This window comes from Varroa jacobsoni, unplaced genomic scaffold (genome assembly GCF_002532875.2).
Source record: "Varroa jacobsoni isolate VJ856 unplaced genomic scaffold, vjacob_1.0 scaffold_1111, whole genome shotgun sequence".
Lineage (NCBI taxonomy): Eukaryota > Metazoa > Arthropoda > Arachnida > Mesostigmata > Varroidae > Varroa > Varroa jacobsoni.
In genome coordinates, this window is record NW_019214013.1 from 110,687 (window position 1) to 137,400 (window position 26,714).

Sequence of the window (26,714 nt, forward strand, 5' to 3'; positions counted from 1 at the left end):
GCAAAGCATATGACCCCCATTTCTCGTCGAAAATCATATTCATACTGAGATTTGGTAATTCTCCTTTCAAGTTAGTCTCGAATAGGCCACTGTTTATGGAGTACAGTAAAAAACAATGAGACATTTTCTATAATAAACACTTCGACATTATTTCCAAAACTTTTCGGTAATTTTTGAGCTGCGCTTGATGGCAAGGTCAAATCGACCTCCAGTACAAGTTCTTGCGACATTCAAGTTATAACTAAATTATTCAATCAAAAGACGATCGGCGAGACTGCGCTGAATTTTAGATTATTCATAAACATGATATATATATATATATATATTTTTTTTTTTTTACTATAGTTTCCACTGAATATTAAAAGACCTGAATAAATTGGCCACAACTCTATAGATCATCTCGGATCAAAGAGAGCTTTTATGAGCAATATATAAAAATGCACTTCATGTTCTCTTAAATCTGAGTCCGAGAGAAAGGTAATAGCTAATCCAGTTAGTTTTTATAAAACCATAAAACTCGAGATTTGTTCCAGCGTTAAGTGTTTTTAGAGAATTTTTAGGATAATTTTAAAAAATGCTTTTCGTTAGCAATAGTCGGTCGTAGCGGTGTGAGAATTCGTCGTCGTCCTCTATTTCAACAACAAATAGCTACATTCGCGTTCACGGACGATGGCGGCAACGAGAATGATGGCAAGTGCGTTGTCGATTGAAAACGTTGGTAGACTTTCGAAAAATCCTCTGTACGTGTTGAAAATATTTAGTTTTACGCTTCTGAAGCTGAAAGGATTTTACCTAGGAGAACAATAATGCCTCTGGCGAGCGGATCGAGATATGTATGTATAGCTGAAGTAGAGGCCAGCACAGTCTCGTCGAGTGAATCAAGTCAGACGGCGGAATAGTGCTGAAGGACACCCCATACTTTACTCAGCTCTCCTAGACACCCGTTTACGTTTTGCACGCTCGCGCGAAACAAGCGTCTCCTAACAGCTCTTGATTTTTTTGAGACTTGCATATAGGAATATAAAACAAAGCTCCAAGTGTGTATACTCGCCTTAGAGATGAACGAAGCATCACAAGACTCTACAAAAAGGGAGAGTCCATAGATAGAAGGCCTATATTTTCTTTCACTTGTCTCCATTCTTCCTTTTTCTAGAGAATCGGAGAAAAAAAAACGTTGCAGCGAAGCGTAACGATCGATTTAATCAAATGGTGTCTTTTCGACATCATGAAGGAGCGAATATTTGTCGTTAGTACATTTTTATATCAGGCGTTGTTTTTAGTAAACGCAGATAAATTTGCAGATAAACTGAACGGCAAATGCTAACACAGAGAAGGTAATTTTATTATTTTTTTTTTTTTAAGTTTTGAATGTGCTTCCGAACATGAAGCATGACAAAGCAATTGGCTGCAAAATGTTTGTTGACACTTTTTTCTATTTTCAATAAAGCGGTAATAAATTACTCAGTGAGCATTTCTGGAAGGTTATGGTCAATATGAAATGTTGTTATTGTTATTTAATCCAGACTTGTGCCTTTTTTTGTTCATGGTGTTATTGGCCGTCCGACTTCGCTATGGCTCAGAACGACAGAGTCAAGCAAAGGATAACGTTGCACCGCCCACCTTTGTATATCCTGCTGCTGTATTTTTGCTCCTTTTTTTGATTTACTCTTTGTTGCTTTTTCCCCCATGTCGCTATTCGTCGTAGCGTGTCGAAGTCATTCTCCCTTCTTTGTTATGTCAGCCTTTTCGATATCTTTCTATGTCCTAAAGCGGTCCTCCTGCTTGACGCTTTCCGATGTTGGGAACGAGACTCGAGTGTGGATCTCTGATAGACCAACCTAGAGCCTCGCTGAGAGCAGTTGCTAAATTGATTTGAGGCTCTCCTCTTTCGATCGTCTTGGGCTCCAACACGATTGCGATCTGTGTCCTTTCGAGCTTTTGTCTGCCCGATACGATTTATTTCTGTCTACCTCACAAGTAAGTCGACTCGAATATTGCCCTACCGCTGGCAAACAGCGCATGTCTACCACAACACTGTTACAATGACTAGTTTTCGTACACTGCCTAAATGCGCCACCTTCCGAGGTTCTGAAGATTTCTGTAGACGAACCGCTGACAGCAACGGTTGCCCCAACTGCTACACTAGGTTCAGTAGCCTCTCGCTTCATCGACGCTGCGTGAATTGCGCACTGTGATAAGGGCAGCAGGCCATTGTGTGCCATTAAGAGAGAAGCGCGAGGATAGAAGGACTTAGAAGAAGGGAGTTGTGTTGGGTGGCAGCTGCAATTCACAGTCAATGATTTCGGGTCTCGTTTCCTTTCCGAATCTTTGGCGCTCCGGGCGCGCTGTTTCCGTGCTTGCAGAGAGCCGACAGTGTGATAGGGGTTGAAGACCCAACGTGGATAAGCCTACTGGCATCTTTCGTTCTCTACCCTACGTCGTGGCCGCCAACGTCAACGTTTCTATCGTGCTTAGTCTCCAGTGGATGATGCCAGCTAGCTGTCTGTTCTAACGATGGCTGTAGTCATGGTGACGACAGCATAAGTGAAGTGCTTTGTCTTTTGCTGCCTAACTGTCACTTCCGGCGGTGTGAATTTTACTTCCGCGTGACTGACAGCAAACGGAGGTTCCTGCAGGAAACCTTTTTTCGAGGGCGCTTCTTGGGGGGGGGACAGTCAATGCTTGTCCGTGGGTCGTTTCTCTTACCGGCCCAGAGGCGCCAAAAGAATGTATTTTTTTCGCCGTTTGGAAGATAAAGTGTGGTGGGCAAAAGGGAACTTAAAAAGGGGTCGCTCAGATTGTCTCGTCAACATCGCGATTCGTCTTGATTAGATTGTCATCGATGTTCAACCGAATGTCGTTGAATGCCAGCTGCCTGAACTCAAGCAGGCAGCAGTAGTGTCCGGCAGTATTGGCAGTCCGGCATTCGATGAAGCAGACCCCACTTCTTTCTGTAGAGAAGAAAAGCCTCCACTCAGTAGTGGGAACACCGAGGGGATTCGATATTGATGTTGATCTTATCAGACACTCCTTGAAAATACCAGACCCGCGATAATATCATACTTAGCCAATGGTCATCATTATAAACTCTGATAGCGATGGTATTATACTATATTATGGTACCAAGGCAGTGGTAAAAGACCAAAGTGGGCGCTAGTCTAAATGGCCAGAGATTGTAGAAGTGAATCGCCTGATCGAATTGGGCCTTAACAGTATTAAATTACCGGTTTTCAGAATATAGAGCAGAGAAATGAAAGATCGTGTAGATACCGAATCTGATCTGATAATAATTGGCTAGTAGACTTGGAGAGGTTTAAACGCGTTGAATTCAGATTAATTTGTATGCACTCAACGGAGCAGGTTTAGCATGTTTAGAACACCTTTTGATGGACTAGATGATTCAATTAAAGTTGATCACCATCAGTCAGCGACCATAAAAGCGTTTTCTACATGCTTCAGTTAGGAAGATATCTTAGGTAAACGTCTGCATGCGGCGCAAAGATAGTATTTGCTGATAGACAACGACACTCTGCCGATTTCTCTTGGAGTGATTACGCCTCACCACTCTCTCAGTATAGCTGGAAGCCTCCTGTTACGAAGAAACAAGAATTCCTTGTTAGTTTCCGGTTCTGGGTTGCGAGACCCGTATACACTGCCCATTTACTTGTGTGGGAACAAGGCGGCAATTCTGTTGACATGTTCGATTAAGTGAAACCATTTGCTGGGCCATATTTATGTCTGACATAAACATTAGATGTATATATATATATATATATGTTCCCGGTCGATTTAAATCAGATATATTGAAATGCTTTTTACCGCAAAGGGGTATCATCACTTGGGTTCAACTCTATACTATGCATAAAGTTATAAAACTGAAATGGTTGTTGGTACTTTGTTACAATTCGGTAATTTGCGATTTACAGCATAACGTCGTATAGATTATCTCTTGATGAAACTTCTATAGCTGACCTGTTTACTAAAAATAGGAATATTGGAGACACATCGCACACATCGTCCGTGACAGGAGTACGCCAGTACCTAAGGTAGTACTTAGGAACGGTGCCGGACCTACACGCTAGAACCATTTAGTTAGAGCCTTAGCAGCGCTGTGTAGAGTTAGCCAAAAAGTGAACTCGCAATAATGGAATGTATAGGGCTTCATAAAGGAGATGTTATAGGCCATGTGCCTCTTTCACTTTACACATCTTGTGTTGCACAGATCGACGACGCAGCTTAAGCAGACAACTTAAATGAAAGTTTCTGTTAGCTTTTCTTAACACCCCGACCTATCTAGAACAAAAAAAACACAATCAAGTGATTTATTAGTGACGATTGCATAACAAAATGTTAATGAGTAGAGAGAAAAACATTCAACTATAATCATGTGCCTATTTTTATTTTTTCGAAACCCAGTAACATCCCGTCACGAAGTAGAGCATTATGGTACACGATATCTCCAATAACACATACGAGGAATTGTAAACTGCGTTTGAAAAACACATTTACACAACAGCAGCAGCATTACTATCAGTCAACAATGAATTGTTTAGGCCATCGATACTTGTCCTAACACATCATCAAATATGGTTCGGATGAATAGTTGGGAAATGATAGGTTTCCTGATGAAAATTCAAGTGAATGGTCAATCAGACGACGTTGATCAGGAAGACTACGGATAGAACTGCCACTATAAGTTGGACGTGTATAAATAGCATTAGTGAGAAAGCTTCTTCTAAGTATAGCCTTAATACGTTGAATGCTCTATGGTACAATAAACTGTAGCTACGCAGACATTAGATATGCAAATGCTCTCATTGCACATAAGGATATCTACCCGGACGACAACTTCAAAGAAATACAACAAGCCTTATTTTAAATAGCTCTGCCCTGCTGGTTACGTAGATAAAATTTTAGATTATAGAAATATATGCCGCCTCCAGCTCCCTACCCCTGGGCCTGATCTTCACGGTGTAACGACCAGTACTATATAGCTCCATCATAGCCGACCTCTTTTGTAAAAAAATTTAGTGACGACGTCGCGCTGCGTCAGTCTAAAGCCGCAATCTGATCAAAAATGTAGATGCCGGTATTGCTAACGATTACTACTTCCCCCTCTATCACACACAAGCTCTCTCTCTCTCTCTTTCTATATATATATAATTGTTATTATGTCATGCAATAGTTATTTTTTTTGTCATATCTATGTCAAGAATAAATGTCTGTGGACTGCGTAAGTATTTCAACATATGACTAACCTTAAAAGCGAAAGAGGTATGATTTATACTAAGGTTCACATGGCCTTTGGTTCGGTAGACACGGACGCATTGGCACTGCATTATCGCTGCGATCAAATCCATACTAAAGTATCACTTTAGAAGCTCATTTCTCAACTTTGTCCTTTACTTCTGCACAGTTTGTCTTCTAGTGCCGTCTGCACGGATAGGAAGAGGCGTAACTTAGCAATACAAGATATGAGCTATAATTTTAGCGCAAGAGGATTTTTGTTTAAGCTTTCCGCGTCGCCAGCACGGGACGGTGCGGCAGGTAACTCTATACATGGCTTCACAGAGAATCGTTAGGTGAAATAGGTCAAGCTAAACAAACTGTCTGTTACGCGCACCAAAATCTGAAGTTCACAGTGACTCACTATGTTCGGCCATCCAGAGCGTGAATAGCCATTCGGATAATAAAAACAGCTACCTTTAGCTCTAAACGATTGAAGTGAGCATCAGCAAAGACTATTTAATACTGGCTATATCTTTTCAGCCATAATCATTTACGCCAGTTACAATCATTGCCAGATGGGAAATAACGACGGGGACAAACGTAGATCTCAGTGTAGATCTTATGATTTATTCCTGCTCGGAACACTGCTACTGACGCAGTCGGACAAAGTCTGAGCAGTTTCGCAAGCATAATATCGTTTAGGCAAAGACCTTACGGAGTTGAAGACGAAACGGGTAAATATACAGACAGCGAAGTGACCGAAGTTCGTTATATCAACGAGTTTATCGAAATTTCCAAAAATAGCATAGGGATACTAAATACGAAAATTTTTACTCGCTAGAATTAACCGATAATAACAGATGACGGTTGATAAGAATATAGAATATCCTGGTTATTTTTTAACTCGGTTTTGTTTGCACGAAGTTCAATGGCATTGGTTAGTTTTTACAACGCTTATCCGTCTTCTCCCAAAGTTTTTATATTAAGTAAGAAGGCATGAAAAATAATTCTGGGGATAAAACGTATACACATTTATTTTGACGGTATTTTCTATTAAAAGAAAAACACCCGTAATTCTATAAGAAGTTGCATTTGTCATAAACACTCAGCGAGTCAATAGAGATAAGCAAAAGTTTTAATAAAGATCAAAGGTTATAATAAAAAGTGCTTGTTTTAAAAAGCCAATGAAAGCTTGTGCAAAAATCGAATTATTCCGCCACCAATGGCTCAATGGGGAGCTCACCCCTTAAGTTTATCGTATGGATATTCGATGGTATTTAAGTTTGCAAATCTTTTTGGTTTGAACATTGCAACAGAACTGGCCATTTTTTTTACTCTCTGGGCAGTAATATTAACGCTAGTAATGCAATTACAGCCCTTAGCGAGTATACTGGGGGTACTTATATATCACAAAGATCCTACATCATACATCGTGTGCATGACGAATAGACGTATCGTGCACTAGTTAGCCCTGCTGGTTCAATATGCTTAATTCAAGTACATCAACTTGCACTTTCTCTTCATAACTTAATTCTACTTTTATAACTTCTACACTCAACGGCAGCGAGCTAAAAGGTTATCCCAACTATTATCTATCGATTGATTATGAGAATGTTTTTTTTTTCTATGTTATTTCGTTACAATTGCCGCCTATTAAACATGTCTGGTCCCTTCCTCAGTATCGTTGTATGCTGGTTTACAATGAACAGGTCGCAATGTTTCGCGAGCCTAAAACCTTGGATTGTTTTGGCTATGACTAACGTATGGAACTCCTTCCACACGCGAAAGTCACCTCGTGAACAGCTGTCATTAATTCAGTTCCTATTTATAAGCTGGATTTTATTTAGGTTCATTTGAGGCGTGCCTGTTGTCTTGAACCCTTTTAGGAGAACAATACCTGGCTTGATTTCTCTCTTTTTTTTTTTTTTTTTATATAATTCCCTTCCTCGATCTGGTATACCAATACTAATACCATTAAAACTGCTCGAGCCGTTGCGGACGATGCGCGTGCACTCGCTAAGATCAATAAATATTTTGTGGCCCCAAATCTCAAATAAATGAACTCGATCACGTACATAGGTTGTCTTTAAACGTCTCTAAAGTCATAGTGATATTACATGGTCCATATTTCTGATTTATTATTACTCTGAGATCGACCTTCGCAGTGCGAAAGAGTTTTGCTCAATGCTCTACTTCAGCCTAAACTATTCTCTACTTAAAGGTGTACTAGTTCCACCTTACAAATTCTTCATGACGCATGCAAATCTTTATTTGTGTTTAGCATATCTCGCTGAATTACGGTGGGGTGGGGGTGGGGGGGAACAGGACAACTATTCTTCCACATGGGCGCCCGCGGGGAATGATATCTTGTATAGAATATTCAGTATCTATTAGTAGGCGTCAGCACTATTCCTTTCCTGATATCCAGCGTCCTAAATGCAGGTTCTCTCTTATAGCATTTTATAATATAACGTTGATAAATGTGAGCCTCCTGCCCACTTTCCTAAGTCTAGGACAAATAGTATTTTGCGATTCATAAATTATAGGCAAGTAACGTCTGCGAGAATATGCCGAAACTTCCAGTTATTCCGCATTCGGAACTTCCAGGCCGAATCGCTGAGTCGTATTGAGAAAGCTACTCTTTATTCAAAGCAATTCCCCTTTCCGTTTCTCTTATGGTTCAATTGGTTCGGTACTTAGCCTAGTTCATCACTTTATACCAGCGTTAACACAGATGTCGATAAATGTAATGGCTTCAGACGCCATGCCTTAGACAATCTGCATATCGATCCATATCTCCCTATTGTATCTATATTAACAGAGAAAATTGTACGAAGCGAGGCTAAGAAACTACGGAGATTCCTCTAGAGCGACTGATTCATGCTAAATTTAGATGGTCGTACTGTATGGGTAATGAGGGTAAGAAACACCTTTAAACGGATCGTTATCCCCAAGACGCCGTACGCCCTACGAACATACAGCTAAAGTAACGATTTTTCCAATGCTTATAATTATTGTTTCTGGATTGCTTCGGTGCGATAGTAGTTTGAAGCACTGTAAAAGAACATACGAAGCAGCACTAAGCTGTTCCAAAACCTATTATTAGGCTTTTCTGAACCTTCTTAGACAAAACGGCTTCCTTAGGTAAGGTTGTTGAGTTCGCTTGAAATGGCTGAGTTACTTATGATTGTTTAGTTGTATGCCTACCGTTACATAATGTACTACACTATAACATCTAACTTTTCCAAGTCGACATATACAGGTCTACGATCTGTAACTGCCAAAAGTTTGAAGTTGAATTCTTGAAAGGTAATTCTGTTAGTGTTGTTATTTATGGCTCTTAAACGCTGTACAGATGAATAACCTGTGGTAATCGTACAACACGATCCAAGTATAACGTATAATTTGGATGGATACTACATAACCCCTGGGTGCTGCTCTGGAAAATTTAAATGCAGATTTGAACAGTGAAAATTTGTAAGTCGAGATTTAGCACCCATTCCGGGCCTTACAAGGATTAATCGAAACAAACGGATCTCCATTGTCAGAGTCGTTCCACGAATGCACAGTCTGCTCAGCCCGTTTTATCGACTGGGAAACGCCTACATCCATATATTACATACGTACGCAGTATCCTATAATACTCTCTTTTCGGTCTCGTATCCTGAACTGACGCACCCTTCACAACATTAGTAGACATTATTTCATAGATTCTATTTCAATGCACTTCCTGATATTGTATAATAATACGAGAATATCTTGAGCATGTTTTACCTCCTAACATCACTAATGAGTATCGTTGTTCTAAGACGTCTTTCTGGAATTAAAGCCATCTACTGGAACCTACTGAGCTGACGACTACAACGGTATAGTACTATTGAAGTAAGCAACCTACTATTTGCCGCTTCTTACTCGTAGCCGATATTATTCATATATATCTGTAATCTTGCCGATACAGCAGACGACGCCTTCGGGTTACGCTGAATAGGGGTTTGCCAAGATGACACTATTGTTGATTGGTCGCGAAAGGTGAGTTGACCTAGGGTGGAAGGCGTGAGATGTGAGGTGAAAATATAGGTCCAAATTGCTTTTTCTTCACGTTGATATAACAGCCACAAACAGGATCGTTGAACCGCCAAAGTACTCGTAACATTTTCACCGTCATCGCTTCATTGTGTGGGTACGTTATACAAAACCAGGTATTATATCAGAGCTCTGGCAAAACGGAGTGAAACGAGCCGGAACAGAAAAAGATGGAGACAGATCTCGCGGCTAGAAGCCGTTGAGATAGAACAAGGCAGATACGAGCTGTGTAAGAGAGGGGCTTCTGCAACCGCCTGCCGTACGTTGCAGTGTGCGGAAGTGGGTGTCGAACACCGCGGTTGGTAAATGCGGGCCCGGGGGGCACAATCTCAGCCACGGAGCATGTCTCGACCACCGTGCTAGCCTTGGTTGACTGTAGGCTCGCTTGATCGGTTCGGTTGGGCCTTACTTAGCCTTGCCTTTGGCGTCGGCATCAATTCTGTATGCTGAATGGTTCCGTGTGTGTATGTTCCACCAGTCACCGGTCCTTTAACCATCCTTCCGGTAAGTAGCATCCAATCATCGCAAATCCCTAGTGGCCTTTGGATCGCAAATGTATCCCTTAGCCAGGTAACGAGCCGGCAGCCTGCACATCTTCCAGCATGACCCGCGTTTTCTCACCAGTCAACTAATCCTCGTGGCGATTCTCCCTTCTCCTCGTCGCTTGCTGGCGTCAGTTGTACTGGGTTACACGCGAGAGACGGTATGAGCACAATTCTATTCCATCGTGGTCCCTCTTTCACTACTCAGTCCTAGTTACTCACCCGTAGCTTTGAAAACCCAGGCTTTTCTGCAGAACTCATTAGAGAGAAGGGGGTATAGAAGATCTTTGCGGCTCGGGCAGTCCTTTCTGCAATTGTAGCCTCCGCCGCGCTGATCCATCGAGCCATAGCCTAGACGCGCACGGCCTTTGAGACGGTGATATGACCCGCCAAAGCCTGTAAGTCACCTTAGTGGTCCAAGCGAAACTGTGTCTCTGTCGCTCGCTGTCATTTCTATCGGTGTCGGACCAATAGGAATTTCAGTGTGAAGATACATCGTTTTTGCTGCCCTCGGCTTCATTGACACATATTGTATTTCTTACGTCCCATGCCGCATGGCGTACACACTTGCGTAGGAGTATAACCCGCATCGACGCGGCGATGGTCGCAACGACGACATCAACGCCAAATAGGCACAATAACTAGCTACCTTCCATATTGTCAAAAGTATAAAATTCTAGTATAATCGATCTGCAGTACTAAATTGATGTAAACGGCAATAGGATGGAAAAATATGCACTAGTCTGTCCGCCTCCCTATGGATCTGTCTACTTTTAAAGGCTAACAATTCACTGGCTTCTTGTTATATAAGACACCATCGATCAAATGTATGTTCTTTTTTTTTTTGCACAGATATGTTGCAAATCAATTGGAAGGTGCCTGTCTAGTGTTCGTTCTCTGTATGAGCATGTAAAATTAGATTAAAGAACGACAAGTCGTCGTTTGGCACCTGGACAAATACACTAAAACCCTCCTAGCACCCCCTCCCCGCTACTTCTAGAACAGTTCAAAGTCGAAAGTGGAATTAACACTATATACTGTGGAAAGAATAGTTGATACCTACGATCTGAGATTTCCATTAAGCGTACGAATAAATGGTGGGCGATATAGATACATGCTTTATCCGTTCTATTCTAGAGAATCGTCTACATTGATTGGCGAAACCACTGCTCCTAAAATCCGCATAGCTCATTTGAGACAGCGTTGAATAGGGTTAGTTGAAAAATACGTCATCCCAACTGGCTTTTGCTTTCAGTAAGCTGGGCGGCCTTTACTGTATTTGAGCAAATGTAATAATGATAGCAGAGCGTAAATGATGTCATCTTTTATCTGCTATTTTTCTCACGCTGTTATCGTATTCTACTGGTGGCAGAAAAGGCCGGGTCCTACTTTCAATCCTGTACATAATACTAATGAACGCAGTAGTTGTATTAGAGAATTTAGCAAAGCTTGTTAGAGTAAACATTGTTAATGCTTCAGACTTGTTTTGAAAAAGGTGGACCTCAGACATCTTTGACAACGAAAGCGTTTATCAAAAAAAGAAGTTTCAGCATACTTTCTATGAAAAAAACGAATGCCGACGTTAGTCTTCAGCTTCGTGGTATTACCAAATAGGGAATACGAAAAATTCACGATTAAAAGTTAGTAAACTTCAGTGGCGTAGACGCGCGATCCCTAAATCTATTTTCCCGCCTTTTCTCAACTGTCAAACGCAGCAAATACCCCCTAGTTTCCATTCAGTGACGTACCGTAGCTACCCTGCTAGTGTCGCATAGAACCATGCTTTGAGGGCATTAGCACCAGTTTTTTCATTTATGTGTCCTCGATCAAACAAAGGAGTGGCTGGAGCAGCAACACGAGAGAGCAGGAAGCTTTGCCTGTTTGCTTCCCGGCGTGTCTTGACTGTCGGGCTGTATATGTACATGTATTTTAGTTATTGGTTTGCCAGGCTGCTGACCGGGTAGCGTAGCGCGTTGGCCAATAGAGGGCAACGCTTTGTGCAAGAAGAAAGAACAACAGAGCGCCCTCGCACTCTCGTCTTTTTCTGGGAGACTCAGTCAAATTGCCGCTTGCTCATTCTCGGCTTAAGGGGTTCGTCAGGCGTATGTAGCAACGGTAGTAGCCAGTAAGTAGGGGAGGCGAGAAGAAGGACGAGCTGAGAGGAGGTTCAATTTAACCCCACAAGGCGAATGGTAAACGACCGGAGGAGAGACAAACAACCGTGAGAGAGAACGGAAACAAGGGCAGCGAGGCAAAGCAAACTGAAGGCAGCTTTCTTTTACTGTATGGTCTAGCGGCCGTGCGACGGCCAGCTCGATAAGCGAAATCCCACTTTAGACAAACGACTTCGAAAGGTCGAAGAAGCTGCCGTGCTTTTGCTGCTACCGTTGCTGCAATTACAGCCATCGCCGCCGCAGGCGGACTCTGCTCTCGACGAGCCACCAGGGAGGCTTTCGGCAGTCAGCCGCTCGCTGGCCAATACCTTAATACTTCTGCTTTTGGCTGGTCCTGCCGTCCCCAAGATTCTCTGTTCCTGTCGAATCTCGCTTTCTGCTTTACCCCTGAAACATCCGCTCATCCCAACTTGCGCGTTCCTTGGCTCCGTTTTCTCGGCTTTTGCTACTTTCCCGCCCGCCATCGGCGCCGCCGCCGCCGCCGTCATCTTGTCGTCTTACTAGGAGGCACCGACGACCACCGCTGCGACCGTTACTGTTCGCTCGTATATTATGATTTGGCAAGATGACGTTTCCTCGAAGGACAGTCGCTTTGTCGCTTGGTCATCGCAACTACCCAAGCATCAGCAGTTCGTAGATAGCTTGATTCGTTGGTTGCTCGCTCGGGGGCAGGTGTACAGAGTGTGGGGCGCCTGGACACCAAAAGGCCAAGCCAAGATCCAAAGGGAGCCAGCCTGGCCATTTAACGAGATCGGAAAACCTCCAGATCCCTCGGTTACTTTAGACAGCAGTGGACAGAACAGATGCTCCTGCGGAGCTTCGGTGCTTTTCCTATAATTCGACGTTCATTGGCATCGCTTACTGCGTTGACATCGCTCGTCTCTTGACGGTAGCAGTGACCTGTGCCCGAAAGAGACAAAGAACAAGTGGGTAGCAAACTAAAGGAATGCGATTGGGGAGACATTATAGACATGTATGCTCCATTTCGGTGTCTTTGTGCATTATGTTGTATGGACGCGCGTAACGTGGCGTTCCTCAGGGAGTAGCCATGACAACGGCCACGAAGTGAGCGAGGCGCGAATGAACAGCTGAACGCACGCACATCGATCTCAATTAAAAGAAAGATTCGCCGTATCGCTGCGTGTTGTCAAATCTTTACCCCTTTGCTCGACTCTCATAGGCCTATAGTACGACCAGATGTAATTAGCAGAATACTTAGTATACCTATCTGATGACTCGAGCGGAGCCAAAATGCGTCCCGTTGACGGCCGAACCGAGGTGGGCCAAATGCGCAGATTTACAGGCCCCTTAGGAGCTTCTAGATAAACGAATAGACCGGAGATTTTTCCTAGTCATGGACAAGCACGGCCGTCACTGTGTTTTGCGGTAGGTTCGCTGGACGCTGCCAACGTTGTTGACGACTCAAGAGCGTGCTCCAATTTTCTCCTTATCCTTGCCTATCTGCTACCTTCAACATCGAAACATAGCATTAAGCAAGTCACAATTTATCTCGAGGCAGGCCAATGCAGCCAGAGACCTGAAGGACAAAATCGACAATACATCTTTCATTTTTGTTTGGAATATTCATAAATCACATATAAGTACGTGTATCGGTGGACAAGTATAGATGATGATAAATATTTGCTAGTAATTGAAGTTTCAGATCGGTCTGTGGCTAACTGAATGAAGAACGTCCTAATGAAGGATCGAAGACCACTCGAAAGCAGCACGGACATGAAAAATTCTAGGTAAAAAATAGGTAAAATTTGTCTGTAAGCTGCATTCATTAACATCCTACTCATACATATAGATCTATTGGTTCCCAGTGCTGTAGTAGAAACGCTCGTCATGCTTCATTACGTTTTAGAATTCTAATGTTTTTCTTAGCAATTTATACTTTTGATTTAGCACGCTACTTAGAACGTTTGCAATTCGCGGCTGTTGAGTGCGGGAACAACTTCTTTTCATATAAACAAGTATATTATTACGTTCACTATAGCAAAAAAATAAAAAAAAAAAAAAAAACATAGGCTGAAATGGTCAGGAGATCAAGACATTTCACATAGAATACGTTATTTGATTTTGTGGAGGTCGACGGCCCCCGTATTTGAAAACAAATTGCATGCACTAATGTTTACTGGTGATATTCAATTAATCAATGGTAAAATACTGCATAGCCAAACAGTAGATCGGTGAACATTATTTCGATTTATCGAGTATAAACTACGGCAAAGGTTCATCTGTTGGTAACAAGCCACAACTGGAGCCCATCGGCAGCGGCAGAAAAGGACATCGTTCCCACACAGCAAGATTGCCAGGTAATTTTTCTTCGACTAGTAGATATGACTGAGAAGGCTCCTGGACGAATGCGCTCGACCCTTGAGTGTTTAGGACACTCTTGTGCAATATGAAATTCTGCAATAGGAAAATAGTTGCTTTGTTTTCCTGTTACAGAACAGTGTTCAATGCCATAAAAACAGGTCCATATTCTATTCAACTGATCGAGTGGAAAAGAGGGCAAGCAACGAATTCCTAGTGTCAATCTCAACAATCGTCTGTGGCGCTTAGTAGTCTGCTGGCTAATAGGGTGTAGCCGAGTACATCTAGGGATTTTCCGAGACGAAGCCAAATATATGGAAACGACATGTTGGGTAAGCGGCTCATAGGAACAAACTCGCTACCCAGCTTCTTGTACATCAGTAGCATCGTGTCGTCCTTGACGTAAAACGATTTCGCCTTGACAACAGACCAAATCGAAGCCTAGCTACCATGATCGTATTAAGCACACAATTATCATACTAGCAACTAGTAAACGCTACACTTGGTTGGGATCGATGGAAGTTTACCTAGTACGGGCAGACTAAGTGGTTGCCATGATGGCGCAGTGTGGTTGCCTACGATATTTAAGCACGTCTGGAATGGCCCTTAAGTACATCTGGAAAACCAAGCGTAGACATACTTTGTCCCCTGCTGTAATTTTCTACAGGATCGAACGTAGACGTAAGGAAAAAGCAGGCTAAACAAGACCGGCATATTGTAACGTAGGTGGCGTCCATAGCTCCATGAAACGATCAACTCAAGTGTTCGTTAGCATAGTACATTCTTTGTGATATAGACGCCAGAATTCGCAACTTACTTACGCAGTCGATGATTGAACTTACAATAGGCAAAAGGAAAGCAGGCGAGTTTTTTTTGACGTATTTGAAAAAAAAAATTATCCGTAACTACGATAACCTGTTGGCTTTGAACTTCATGGAATCGTTGTAATTACATGTTTTTATTACTCCTTATCAATTACTTAGCTTGGTCCTGTTGACGAATGGACAACTTGTTGTCAGTCGATATTGCGCGACGACAACAGATTATGTATAAAATGATTATTTTTAAAGTAACCCTGTTCAGTCTGCTGTTTGCGTGCGTTTGTTTCTCTATCGCCGCTTTTTTTGTTCGTTCACTTTTTTGAGTTATGTTTAGAATTAGGACTCGGCGAAATTTTTTGAACGGAACACAACAGGCTTATCAGCGTCCGAAACGAAACCAGCCCCAATAGCAGATAGTAGCATGTTGCAAGCGTTTGCTCGCCGATTCAGTAGCACTCGAAAATAGCGTCTAGCTATTATCCGATAACGATTTCCTCTCCAGGTTCTCGTTCCTTGCTTCTAGCCGTATCGTTCGTCCACTCCAAAAGTCCCACTTCTTCGAACATGTTACAATAGAGGTAAACTGGTTTGCTTTTTCTGTGACTGCTGTGGCCAAACTAACGAAAAATGCTAGTATGGCATGTTGGATGGTCGTGGGGGTATGGTGGTTTTAAATAATTACGGCGGTACGGAAAACCCCGACGGAACTTAAGGCACAATATGTGTAAGTACCTGTGTTCTATAAACACCGTATATCCTCTGCGGCAAACCCATTACCAATGAAACCGAGCAGGATGAATTCGCGCCTGGTGACCTCCATTGGGTATTACAGCATTAGAGGATCAGCGGTATTGATAACGACAAAACGGTAACGTATTTTCTAGGTGTATTGGCTGGAACGGACGAATCGCGAAAAAAGAAACCAGCAAGCTGAAAAGCTACGTTCGAACGCTGACCTGTCGTCGGAATATGATCGGACGCCGACCTCGATATCCTGCGGACACTGCGATAAACTATAGTTTCACATTAAAGCTATAATATGCGTTTACTTATCAAAACTTCTATAACCACGGTTTGAACCTACATTACTTTGTCGGCAAAAGCGGAAAAAGAGAGCGGAACGTAAAGCTAAATTGAGCAAATGTTCTCAGGGCCCGCCACAGTACCACGCCAGTTAACTTATTTTAAAGGGCTTGTAATCTTATCAAGCAGACAGCGGGCGATGGTAGTGCATACAACAAAACACTTAATCGGATTTTCTCAGTCTTCAGTCAGCACCTTTTCAGTGAAGCTTTACCAAACGTTAACAAATGCCGGGGAGGCTAGTTTTAACTTGGCGACCTCTGTCAGTTCCACAAAAGTTCTGTCGTACCTATTCTCCTACACGATCATGTTACTGAGCTAAGCAACTTAGTCTATATACAGAAACAGGCATTATATAATACGTTTTCCTAGCGAGCGTTTCTCCCTATTCCTACGTCAATGTTCAATCATGCGGTAGGTAAAATGTTTCAAAATGTCTTTTATGGGCCATTTCGTAAATGCATTAATAAGCATCCCTGTTCTACAGCACAAAAGTTAAGGCCTTATCGATGAGCTTGTCAGCCAATCGATTCGAGTTCCTCAATCCACTGCCTGCAAATATAATAACTAAAAATGAAACGGCACAGCCTCTCGTGTATTGGACGCGACACAATGGGTAGTTTGCGCCACGCGTGATTTAGCTGTCCCGTTGTCGCATGAAGCGATCGAACTAACCGCTTATATCTGACCGACCGTTTATATGCTGTCATTCTTGTACAATGATACGCAAGGATGGTTCGTGTAGACTAGCCACAGCGGAATCTATGACGTGCTGGGTCGTCTATAGTTTTCACGTCCTTCTTTGTGATAGAAACAGTGGATCCTAGGCAAAGAGACCAACTTTCCGTCGCGTCCTGCTTTCACTTCCCAATGCTTTCTTCTTCCGTCCTCGCGTTACAAGGCAGCCAGACCGTTGGAGCAACGCATGTACCTAGTACCTAGTAGCGGTACCTAGTCGCGGAACGGCGGCGCGGGGGGCTACGTTTCGCAAAAGGGGTTCTTACGCCCTCTTTCCAAATTGCCGTAGCATTGTCTTGAGCGGTTTACTCACCTGGAAAGAGCGGCCCGCAAATGGTTCCACCCAAAGGTATAAATGACGGGAAGGCTAACGAACGACACAAACGGAGATGGACGCTGTACGTATTTCTGGTAGAGACTAGCGGGCTAGCTTTTATAATGTTCGAGGATTGTGGAATGGGTTTTCGACTGATGGATGACGGGGACAGGAGAGCGACTGAAAGGGAAGTAATGCAAGGGGAACACAGTTAGTCCTGCCGGAGGTAGTAGTAATGGTGTACAGCCGGAGTGGAGGTGGGGTTCATGGCTCGCTTCATCAATCAGTGACAAAGGATGCTACGCCGAGTCAAGGCGGTGTCCAAGGTCACGCAGAGAGGCGAAAAACGACGGAGACGTTGGCGCTAGGGACGGAGGTGGCTGGCCTGGCCACCGCAGAGAGTGCCTTAGTGAGAAGTGAGTTCCTTTATGTCATTGCAGGCGCCGCCGTGGCTCTTTCCTTCGATTTCGCTTAAACTGTTCACCTGGATCCAAAGGAAGAAGGAGACAACGGCTAAAATGAAAAGCAAGCAGCGGCAGTAAGGGAAGCGGCTGAGGCACACCGCTTCCAACTTTACACAGAGCGACGTGAACCAGGAACAAAATAGCTAGGTCCAAAGGTCTGACCTGACGACCAGCTAGTCATCATCATCATCGTCAACAAGCGGCGGCGGCGGCGGCGGCGGCAACAACAACAACAACAACAGCAGCAGCAGCAGCAGCAGGCTTTGACTCGAGGCTTTTTTATGCCGTTGCCTAAAGTCTACTCCTGTGTACTTGCTTTTTTGTTATCGTGCCATACACAAAGGATGGAGGAGTCGAACATCCAAGATGAAATGATGATAATCACTGTCATCATCACCGTGATAGTGCTGATGATGGAATTTCTCAGTTTCGTCGCAAACCACAAGAACTACTCGACACATCGGAGGGGCTGGGGATAGCGGAAAAGAAACGTCTTCGTCCACTTTATATTAGCGTCGGCATAACCCTTCCAGGGCTGCGCTGACGACAATGCAAAGAAATGCTGAGATTGATAGTAGATCACGATAATGGTATGATTAATGATAGGCGGCGGCTGCAGAGGCATGCCGGTGTACGTAGTATATGATGTCCTTCGACCCTCATTTTGGTGGAAAGCATGGCCTATCTCGATCCAGTTAACTGCCGCGTAGAAAGAAACAATATATTTGAGCACTACCAAACGCCATGTGTTGTGTAGTTAGCGCAAGCTGACTCTATATTGCGAGTTTTATGTCCGTCAGATGGTTGGCTCTCAGCACGAGGCAAAGTGTATCTATGCCGGGGTTCGAACCTAGACCACAATGTGTCCCTAAGATTAGCAGGCAAACGCGTTACTCATTAAGCTATTACTTTATAAAGAAAACTTCTATAAAAAGATTCCTGTATTGGGAAGCTAATACTTGCGAGCACATTAATGGTAAGAGACCTTAAAATACTGATCGCTCAGGGGTTAATCAACATCGCTAGCGCTAGAGTTACCTATATAAATAGCGGTCCAATAGAATCCTGTGAGCAGAAATTACCTGTTTATTTCCTAGTTGAAACAATTTAATGGCATTTGAGTTTGCAGACTCAGGTTTCCTTTTCTGAACATCGTTCTCAGAAGTCAGAGATGCGCTAAGGAACCAGGTTCGCCCGCAGTAAAGGATCTCATGCAGAAGAGCGATAATTCTTCGAATGTATATATCTACACACATGTGTTGCACCACTGTGAAATTGAATTTACTCCGATATCTACTCTTTACTAGCCAAAACAGGCATCCCAAAATGAATCCACCTATTTATCCAAATATCTAATTATACTATTTACACTATTTAATCCAAATATTTCACCATCTTTAAAGAAATATATTTTAGTTCTTATGAATTCTTTACTATTTTGTTCATCCTTATTATAAGGTTATCTAACGCATTCCATAAGCTCTACGTAAATTATTTATGGTAAATAGGCTTATTTATTAAAAATTATTATATAGCTATTATTATAAAATAGGATAAAATTCTTTATGACAGGCAAATTTTGATAGTAAGCTCGATAATATTTCCCATAATATTTCTTCATTTTATCTATATAGTACTGTAGACTTTATAATAGACAAGGAAGCAAAATAAGCATCCAGGATTCATAAAGAGCCTTACATCTTGCCATTATTCCATTTATTATACCATTCCTCTACAATCCCAAACAAACCTTTGACATTTACTTGTTCTTACTTTTTAAAGTAAATATATGTATATAGAGTTCCCTTCTAAACTACCAAACTTTCGTTAATCTCTTAGGATTGCACAAGTTTCTAAATTTCTGTGTCTTGCAAATGCCTATAGCGTTTAAAAACGATATAAGTTCGTGCACGCAGTCAGGGGTTTTAAGCTTATCAAGCTTCTTTTGTAAACTTAAACTTGTGGTAAATTTAAAAATATTTTTTTCATGCCTTACTGAGACGATTCCTGTATAGTTAACGGACACTTCACTCATTGCAGGAGTGTCAATAAACTTTACATTAAGTATCAAACAGACCTAGGCACAGTATACGTAGACAAATAATATATTCAGTGTGTTCTACTGATAATAGAAATTAACCAAGTGTTTACAACGCGCGGATATAAATATATCTATGTTTTTATTTGCTGACACACAATCCTGTCCTTACTACCACTTGCCGTATATTTAAGTTTGTAAACATACAACCTTAGCATTAATCCGATAGTAATGGCAGTAACGTTACTGTTCTCCTTGGATGTGGCTTAACCGACTGGGCACCCGGCAACCCAAAAAGATGGGCCTGCTTGCCTCCAGGCCGACATCGCCGTTACATCATACAGGTAACCCTATCTGTGCAGTATGATCCCACAGCGCTCGTTGCTAGTGCTCACTGCTCCTAAATATGTCGTCCACAAGAAGATGCAATGGCTGCCCCGGAGCCAGGGTTGACTACGGCGCTGGACCTATCATCGTAGTACCACCTATCGCTTGCCGCATGGGGCATAGATGATGCCGCCAACCTTCAGCCAATTCATCTTTTGGCCCCTATTTCAGTCGAAATAACTGGTCGACAGTGCGAGAGGAAACTCGCGATTGAAGCAAATAAAGGAACACGTCTTATGCATAATAAGCCCACACTCTTCCAATAACAGTTTAACTACACTCTTTACTAATTATTATATGCTTGCAAGAATTGGGATTCTGCCGCTGCCATATAATAATCGTCCTTTACTTTTTCGTTCATAAAGTAAAAAAATGGTCATCATATACAAGAACTGGGGTGTGTCAGCGGCCGGTCATATGACTGCCCGTATATGTAAGTCGTCTAGATCGTTCAACCGCTCGCCGTAGGGAATCATCCACTGGCACTAAATAATCCTCACAGATGACTTCCTCATCGAGGTTTCGTATGCGAGAAACAGGGGCAGAAAGCAAGTACAGAAATATGGCCGCTATTTCACTGAATTAGCGGAATCTCTTATATTCTGTTATACTACAGAGTAGAAAATTCATACGTTAATAATATATATCTTGATTTTAGTGAGTCAAAATTTACGCTGCTTCAGAGAGATAACGTGCAGTATATATAATACGCGCGCTTCTGGGTCAATTAAGATGAGCAGTTACTATTAAACAACTACGGATACGGGTCTTATTTTATTAAACGATAACGATTATATTCCAAAATTGTGACCTGTAGCTATCCCAGCTACGATGAGCTATGGGTTGATGTACCTTACCTTGTAAGTTAAAAAGTTCATTGAGCCGTTCAAAGTCATTAGCAATGAAGGTCCAAAGCCTATATTGGTCAGATAAAGCATCCATAGAAAGTGTTGTATAGAGATAGTTTCCGCTGGACACCGAGAGTCGAGGGTCGTTTCCTAAATGAATCGCTTAACCCGTGCCTATTGAAGAGCGGACTTAATGATGCACGATCCTAAAAAGGTAAGTCTCACCCCCCAATGCACAATTCCTGAGTAGGGTAAGTTGAAATCTTCAAAGCGGTATCTCAGATGTCATTTATCAAAGAGACGAACAACAAGTTAAGAGGTTAATTAACTGAAGTAGCTTCTAAGTAGTTATTATTTTAACTTTCATGTAATGAATAGTGCGTTGTAGTTTGTGAAGGCCATTTTCCATATCGCAATTAGTGTAAATAATATTGTAATCGAGGAATATCTATTATTCCACGAAATCCTAATTTTTTTTCTTGAAGTCGACAGATTTCAGACGAGGGTAAAAAAAGTTTTTCAAAAGGCAAAAAAGGGATTTCACAACAGGCTATAACTTAACTGCAACATTATAATTGCTTTCATGCGCACAAGAACTTTATGACGAAAGAGAACAAAAACAAACGCGACGTTGCGACAATAATGATGGCAATCTATGGGTAACAGTCGAAAGAGCATCTGCCTGGGATTACGACGGGTGGCGCCTTTTACAAGCAACTGTCGTTGAAATTTTACGGCAATAGCAACACCACAAGTAGAGACATTATTGCGAGCCATATAGCACCGTATCTACCACGTGCGCTGTTGTTGTTGTTGTTGTTGCCACCACCGCGAACTTCCTGTGTAATCTTTTCGAGTCTATACATACGCGTATAGCCGTATAACAAATGGTAACTAGCCACGGCTCATCTCGCTCTTTTTACACTAGCCTCCAAGATCTCGTAGAGACGAAGCGAGGCGCATCATCCCGTAGTTGATGCTCGAGAAGGCGCTACCGCCGTCGACATGGGCGGCCCGCCTGGGGCGGCCACCAAGCTATCGCTACTACGTCGACGCCGTGTTGCCTCTACAACAAGATGAAGGGGGCAGAGGAGCAAAGATCTCTTTCAACAAAAGGATGGCTGTAAAAGGAATAAGAAAGGGAAAAAATGAATAAAAATGGCTGTATCCTTTCCTGCTTATTCTCTCTGGCTGAAGGAACGCGATGCAGGGGTGAAGGCAGATGTGTGAGAAGGAAGCAAAGCACTGAAAATAGGCTAAAGCAAGCTTAGACCAAACATACATGAAGCAGTAGGTTGTGACCCACGATGCTGCAGAATATGATAAACTTGCGAGTCGAGAAACTGCTGGATGCGTAAATTGGGCCAAAAAGGGGATAGCGGGCAAACGACGACGAAATTACTGCAACTGGGAAAGTACTAGGGCTCGACCCGGGTTTGACGCAGTGAGAAACGAATAAGTTTCAATGTATTGCCAGCGCCTGAAAAATTACGGACGCAGCGTGGCAGACAGCTAGGCCAATTGGTAGTACGAATACTCCACGGGCGAAGAACGCCTTGAAAGATTAAGCCAGACGGGGGGATGCTATGAAGCTTACAGTCTGAATCACCGGTTTAGAATGGAGTACAAGGAAAAGAAAACAGTCAATAAACTCGAAATGCTGCAGTGTACTTGTTATAGAGGAACCTTGCGTGATAGTCCTTCCAGAATAAGGCTAAACAGTCTAGCCAGGCGCCTGGTTAGTTGACGCCGTGTTCTGTGTATAGTCCATTAAGGTAACACGCGCAGATCATTAGAATGGGTATCAATATAAACCGAAACGCCTCGTATACAAGTTACTACTTTGTAACGTGTAAGGAAAGAAATAATGCCGTTTTTATTCTCCTCAGCTTTCTACGTATCCGAACGAGGGTATAAATGAACTATGTAAAGGCTACCCGGTAAAAGGCACGCACAGCGAGGCGCGTAAAAGATCGCTGTCCGCACGTTATTTCAGAGGACATTTTTGTTGAAACCAGCAGACTATTCAGCTGTATTAATAGCTCTGTCGTATGACTTCGAATCAACAGTATGGCACACTAAGGCAGAGAAAGAGAACATTATTCTGGTCGAATAGCGTTGAAAAGAAGATTACTTAAACTTCAGTTGTTTAAACTCCCAAAAACTCTGAGGTATTTTAAGGCGTAAAGTCTGCTCCATCCTGTTCAATCATAGTCGTGTCTACGGTTGAAGCGGTACTGCAATGCGCCTTGTCGATGGACGGCCTTTGCAACTCGAATGATTTAGGTAGTCGTCAAATTTCTTTTCCTCTATTATAGACGCTCTAGGGGGTATGTAAAATATATTCAACATCTTAAACATTAAGCAATAAAAGAGGTCTGTGTTTTGCAGCATTGACGATTTGTTCCGCTTAGATGGTTGGAGGCCCATAACATGATACTGCGATATAAGGCTCAAATGTACGAAGGGGTTGGATTGTTAAGCAGAATGATATGCAATATCTGTGCCCGATATTGCACTAATAATTTATCAATTGAAGTATCTGCTAGCAGCGTGAATGTATCACTTAGCCCGTTGAGCCCAATGAGCTCAATTCCTGGCCTTGGTTCTGGGCATCCTGAGCATGTCGGACTACCTCTGTGAACCCGACCGCCAATTGTGTCTATAATTTAGACATTAAACTACATAAACGATTACGTGGTAGCGGAATTGTGGATGAGGAATGTCTCCTGGCTTCCGCACCTGTGTACCTTTCAATTCAAATACCGCTTAGCACTATCTACAAAAAAAAAGTTTCGGTATGACCAAGTGGCAGTATTTCGAAGGACCTGAAGGAGTGAGTAATTAGATACAAGCGTTTTGCAGGGGCAGATTGGCAATAGGAAGCACAATACTACAAATGTGTCAATGTCCTGTTTGGGACCTAGACTACCCCATTAATCTAAGTTTGACGAGTTTCATCATAGCAACTAAATGCTGCCTATTCTCGCTCGAAGTTCCTCGGTTCAAACACGCAAGAACATATATGACCCAATGCAGGTATTGGACAGGCATATTAATGAACTATGGTTTATCAACATTTTGTAACTGAACCAGTACGCTTTTGATCCAACTCAGCGCCTTGCTACAATTTAGTGCAGGCCCTATAAAGCAATATGATTATACCTAGAAGAAGCAAAGGGATTAGAGTGATGACACGTGTATTGCCGGATACCAAATAATACGTTTACGGAATACAAAACGGGCCTGTTCTGTAAAGCGATACACGAATTCAACGAAGAATTGAAGAGTGACCAGATACCTTCATTCAGAAGTGTTCATGGTGCGTTTAGGAAAATTAATGGGAGCTGTTTGTTGAACGGATATGCGTTAATCCGCTACTCCTAGTACCAGACAAGGGCCGGTTGTTTCTAGAGCAGAACAACAAACAGCAGTTGATCGTTCTTCAATCAGAGCAAAGGTAACCTATTAAGGATTTTCTTCTATGCTAATAAATGTTCAGTTTCAGCATGTTTTTATGCAACGGCTACTTGTCATGTAGCGGCAATAACACTCCAATATTGAAATACTATCCACCGCTAGACCAGAGTAAGCTAACAGAGTGCTCGGGTCGAGAGGTGTGGGCGATTGAGCTACCGTGCCCATCGCGCCGCAGTTGACGAGATAAAAACATAGCAAGACGCCATGGCTGATAGTGGTGGTAACAGGGGGTGGTTGAGTAAAAAGGTCTCTTACAGGGAAGACGCCGTGGCGTTGCTGGCGACAGGAACAACAATGAAGACTGCGTGCGACCTTAAGGGCATGCAAGGCGATCTGTTGATTCGAGTGTTGCCCATTGAATCTCTGAAATTTTCTAGCCTTATATTAACTCATCGGAGTACACGTGCTTGTGACTTTGAAAATATTACGCAATGTCTTGTTTTTATCAAATAAATACTACTAGAAGCACTAATGGGACTTTAGCCGAAATTTTTCTAAAATATATATATCTGTGCAAAGTTTTGTCGGTTAGGTTCACAGAGTAAACATGTGGTGATTTTTTAGCTTTGGTGAAAAAAAATCAAACATGTGTTTACCTAGAAATAAAATATATTTGATCCTTATATAAAACAGAAAAACTTAGGTAAAAGGTATAGGAGCTATTGTGAAGCGACCTATACAGTGATTAAGGGAAAGATAATATCATTTTTACACAAAGTGAAGCCACGACCTGCCCGGCCGATATCTATAGGAGTATATTATAGCGGTAAAAGACTACATTATTCATCATTCCCGCTTACTCTGCACTATTTCAGAGTCTTTCCGCCATGAAACGCTTGAATCGATAGACGAAGTGACTGAGCGAATTGTGGATGTTAGAAAATCGTAAGTAAGCAATATATTATCGAAGTATTCGATCAATCGTATTATATACCACCCATAGCAGCAGAAGCTTATAACAATAAGCGGTTGCGCGTATCGTTTTGGCGTTTCTGTAGTTGGGGTGCCGTAGCTTTGAAGCTATCCGTCACGAAAATTTCTATGAAATATAACAAAGCTACACTCCTTTGAGAGATATAATAAAGCTTTTGCACCAAGTCCGCAAACTGAAGAAGACCGAACGATCTATTTTTCCTACAATTTACCGATTGTGTTTTAACGCAGCTGTTACTGGGCCATGTTGCCCCCAAAGCTCTACAGTCGCTTTGGAAAACAATCGATCGGATTCGAAATCTACGAAACGACAGTCCATCTGAGCTAAGGCCCTGGACAAAGCTTTGTACAACTAGAAAGAAAGGAAGTTGACATTTTTCGTGTTTACGTCCAGTTTAAGCTGTCAGGCATCATTTGAGACGGCCGGCTCCTTGTACAAAATGAAGTGCATCTCCGAACGTAAAATAAGCGCTACGTAGCGTTTCATGCTGATCGTTAAGCCGAAACGATAATGTCAAACAGTTTGATGCGATGGTTTCACTCGAACAAATACTTCCGCACCACTACCAGCGTGCATAGTCTGATGCGTAAGTATTTAGATAGCAATGTAAAAAACAGCTCAAACATAGTATAGGTCGGTAACCATCTTGCGACTGACGACGTGCTTAGCTAATCGTAGATACTCATCTGTTCGTGTGCGCCGATAAATACTGAAAGCATCATGGCGGGCCATTCGTCTGAAATTTTTGCCGCTTTCTTACGATACGTTGGCCGTGTAGCGGTGTCGATCCGCCCTGAGCTGTTGTTGTAAATTTAGCTTCACTAACTTCTACACTACGGGACCATATCAATGCAGCGGCTTGACGCTCAACCACAACGTCTCCTTCGGTAAATGTGAACATACCAATGAAGTCTATTAAAAATTCGTCGCTTACTGTGCTTTCCTCTGTCGATACCCTCGGCTTATAAGCGCTCCTATTACGACGGCGCCGTATCCGGTTTGTTCTCTCGTGAGGTGCTGTGAAGCTGACGTCCCAGAAAAGACTGACGACACATATACGGTGAACTACCGTCCACTATCCCCACTAGTACCCGGCTGCCCGCGTAATTTAAAAATAATTGCTTCAATCTCGGCGGCAATGAAAAGTTTCGCCATTGCATTAGTTGAAATATTATGAAAAAACTAAGCATTTGCCATGCAACGAAGACTATTAAAGCTTCGAATAAAGTTTATACAAAGTAGATGCGTGGAACCAGTG

General features: G+C 42.5%; 1 long non-coding RNA gene across 1 annotated transcript; it reads right to left on the bottom strand.

The window, feature by feature from the left end:
• Positions 1–1,338: 1,338 nt before the first annotated feature.
• Positions 1,339–4,283, bottom strand: LOC147752635 (uncharacterized). Its single transcript, XR_015313547.1, has 2 exons — positions 3,973–4,283; positions 1,339–3,589 (listed from the first exon to the last, which is right to left on the bottom strand). It is a non-coding gene; the product is annotated as an uncharacterized LOC147752635 (long non-coding RNA).
• Positions 4,284–26,714: the final 22,431 nt, after the last annotated feature.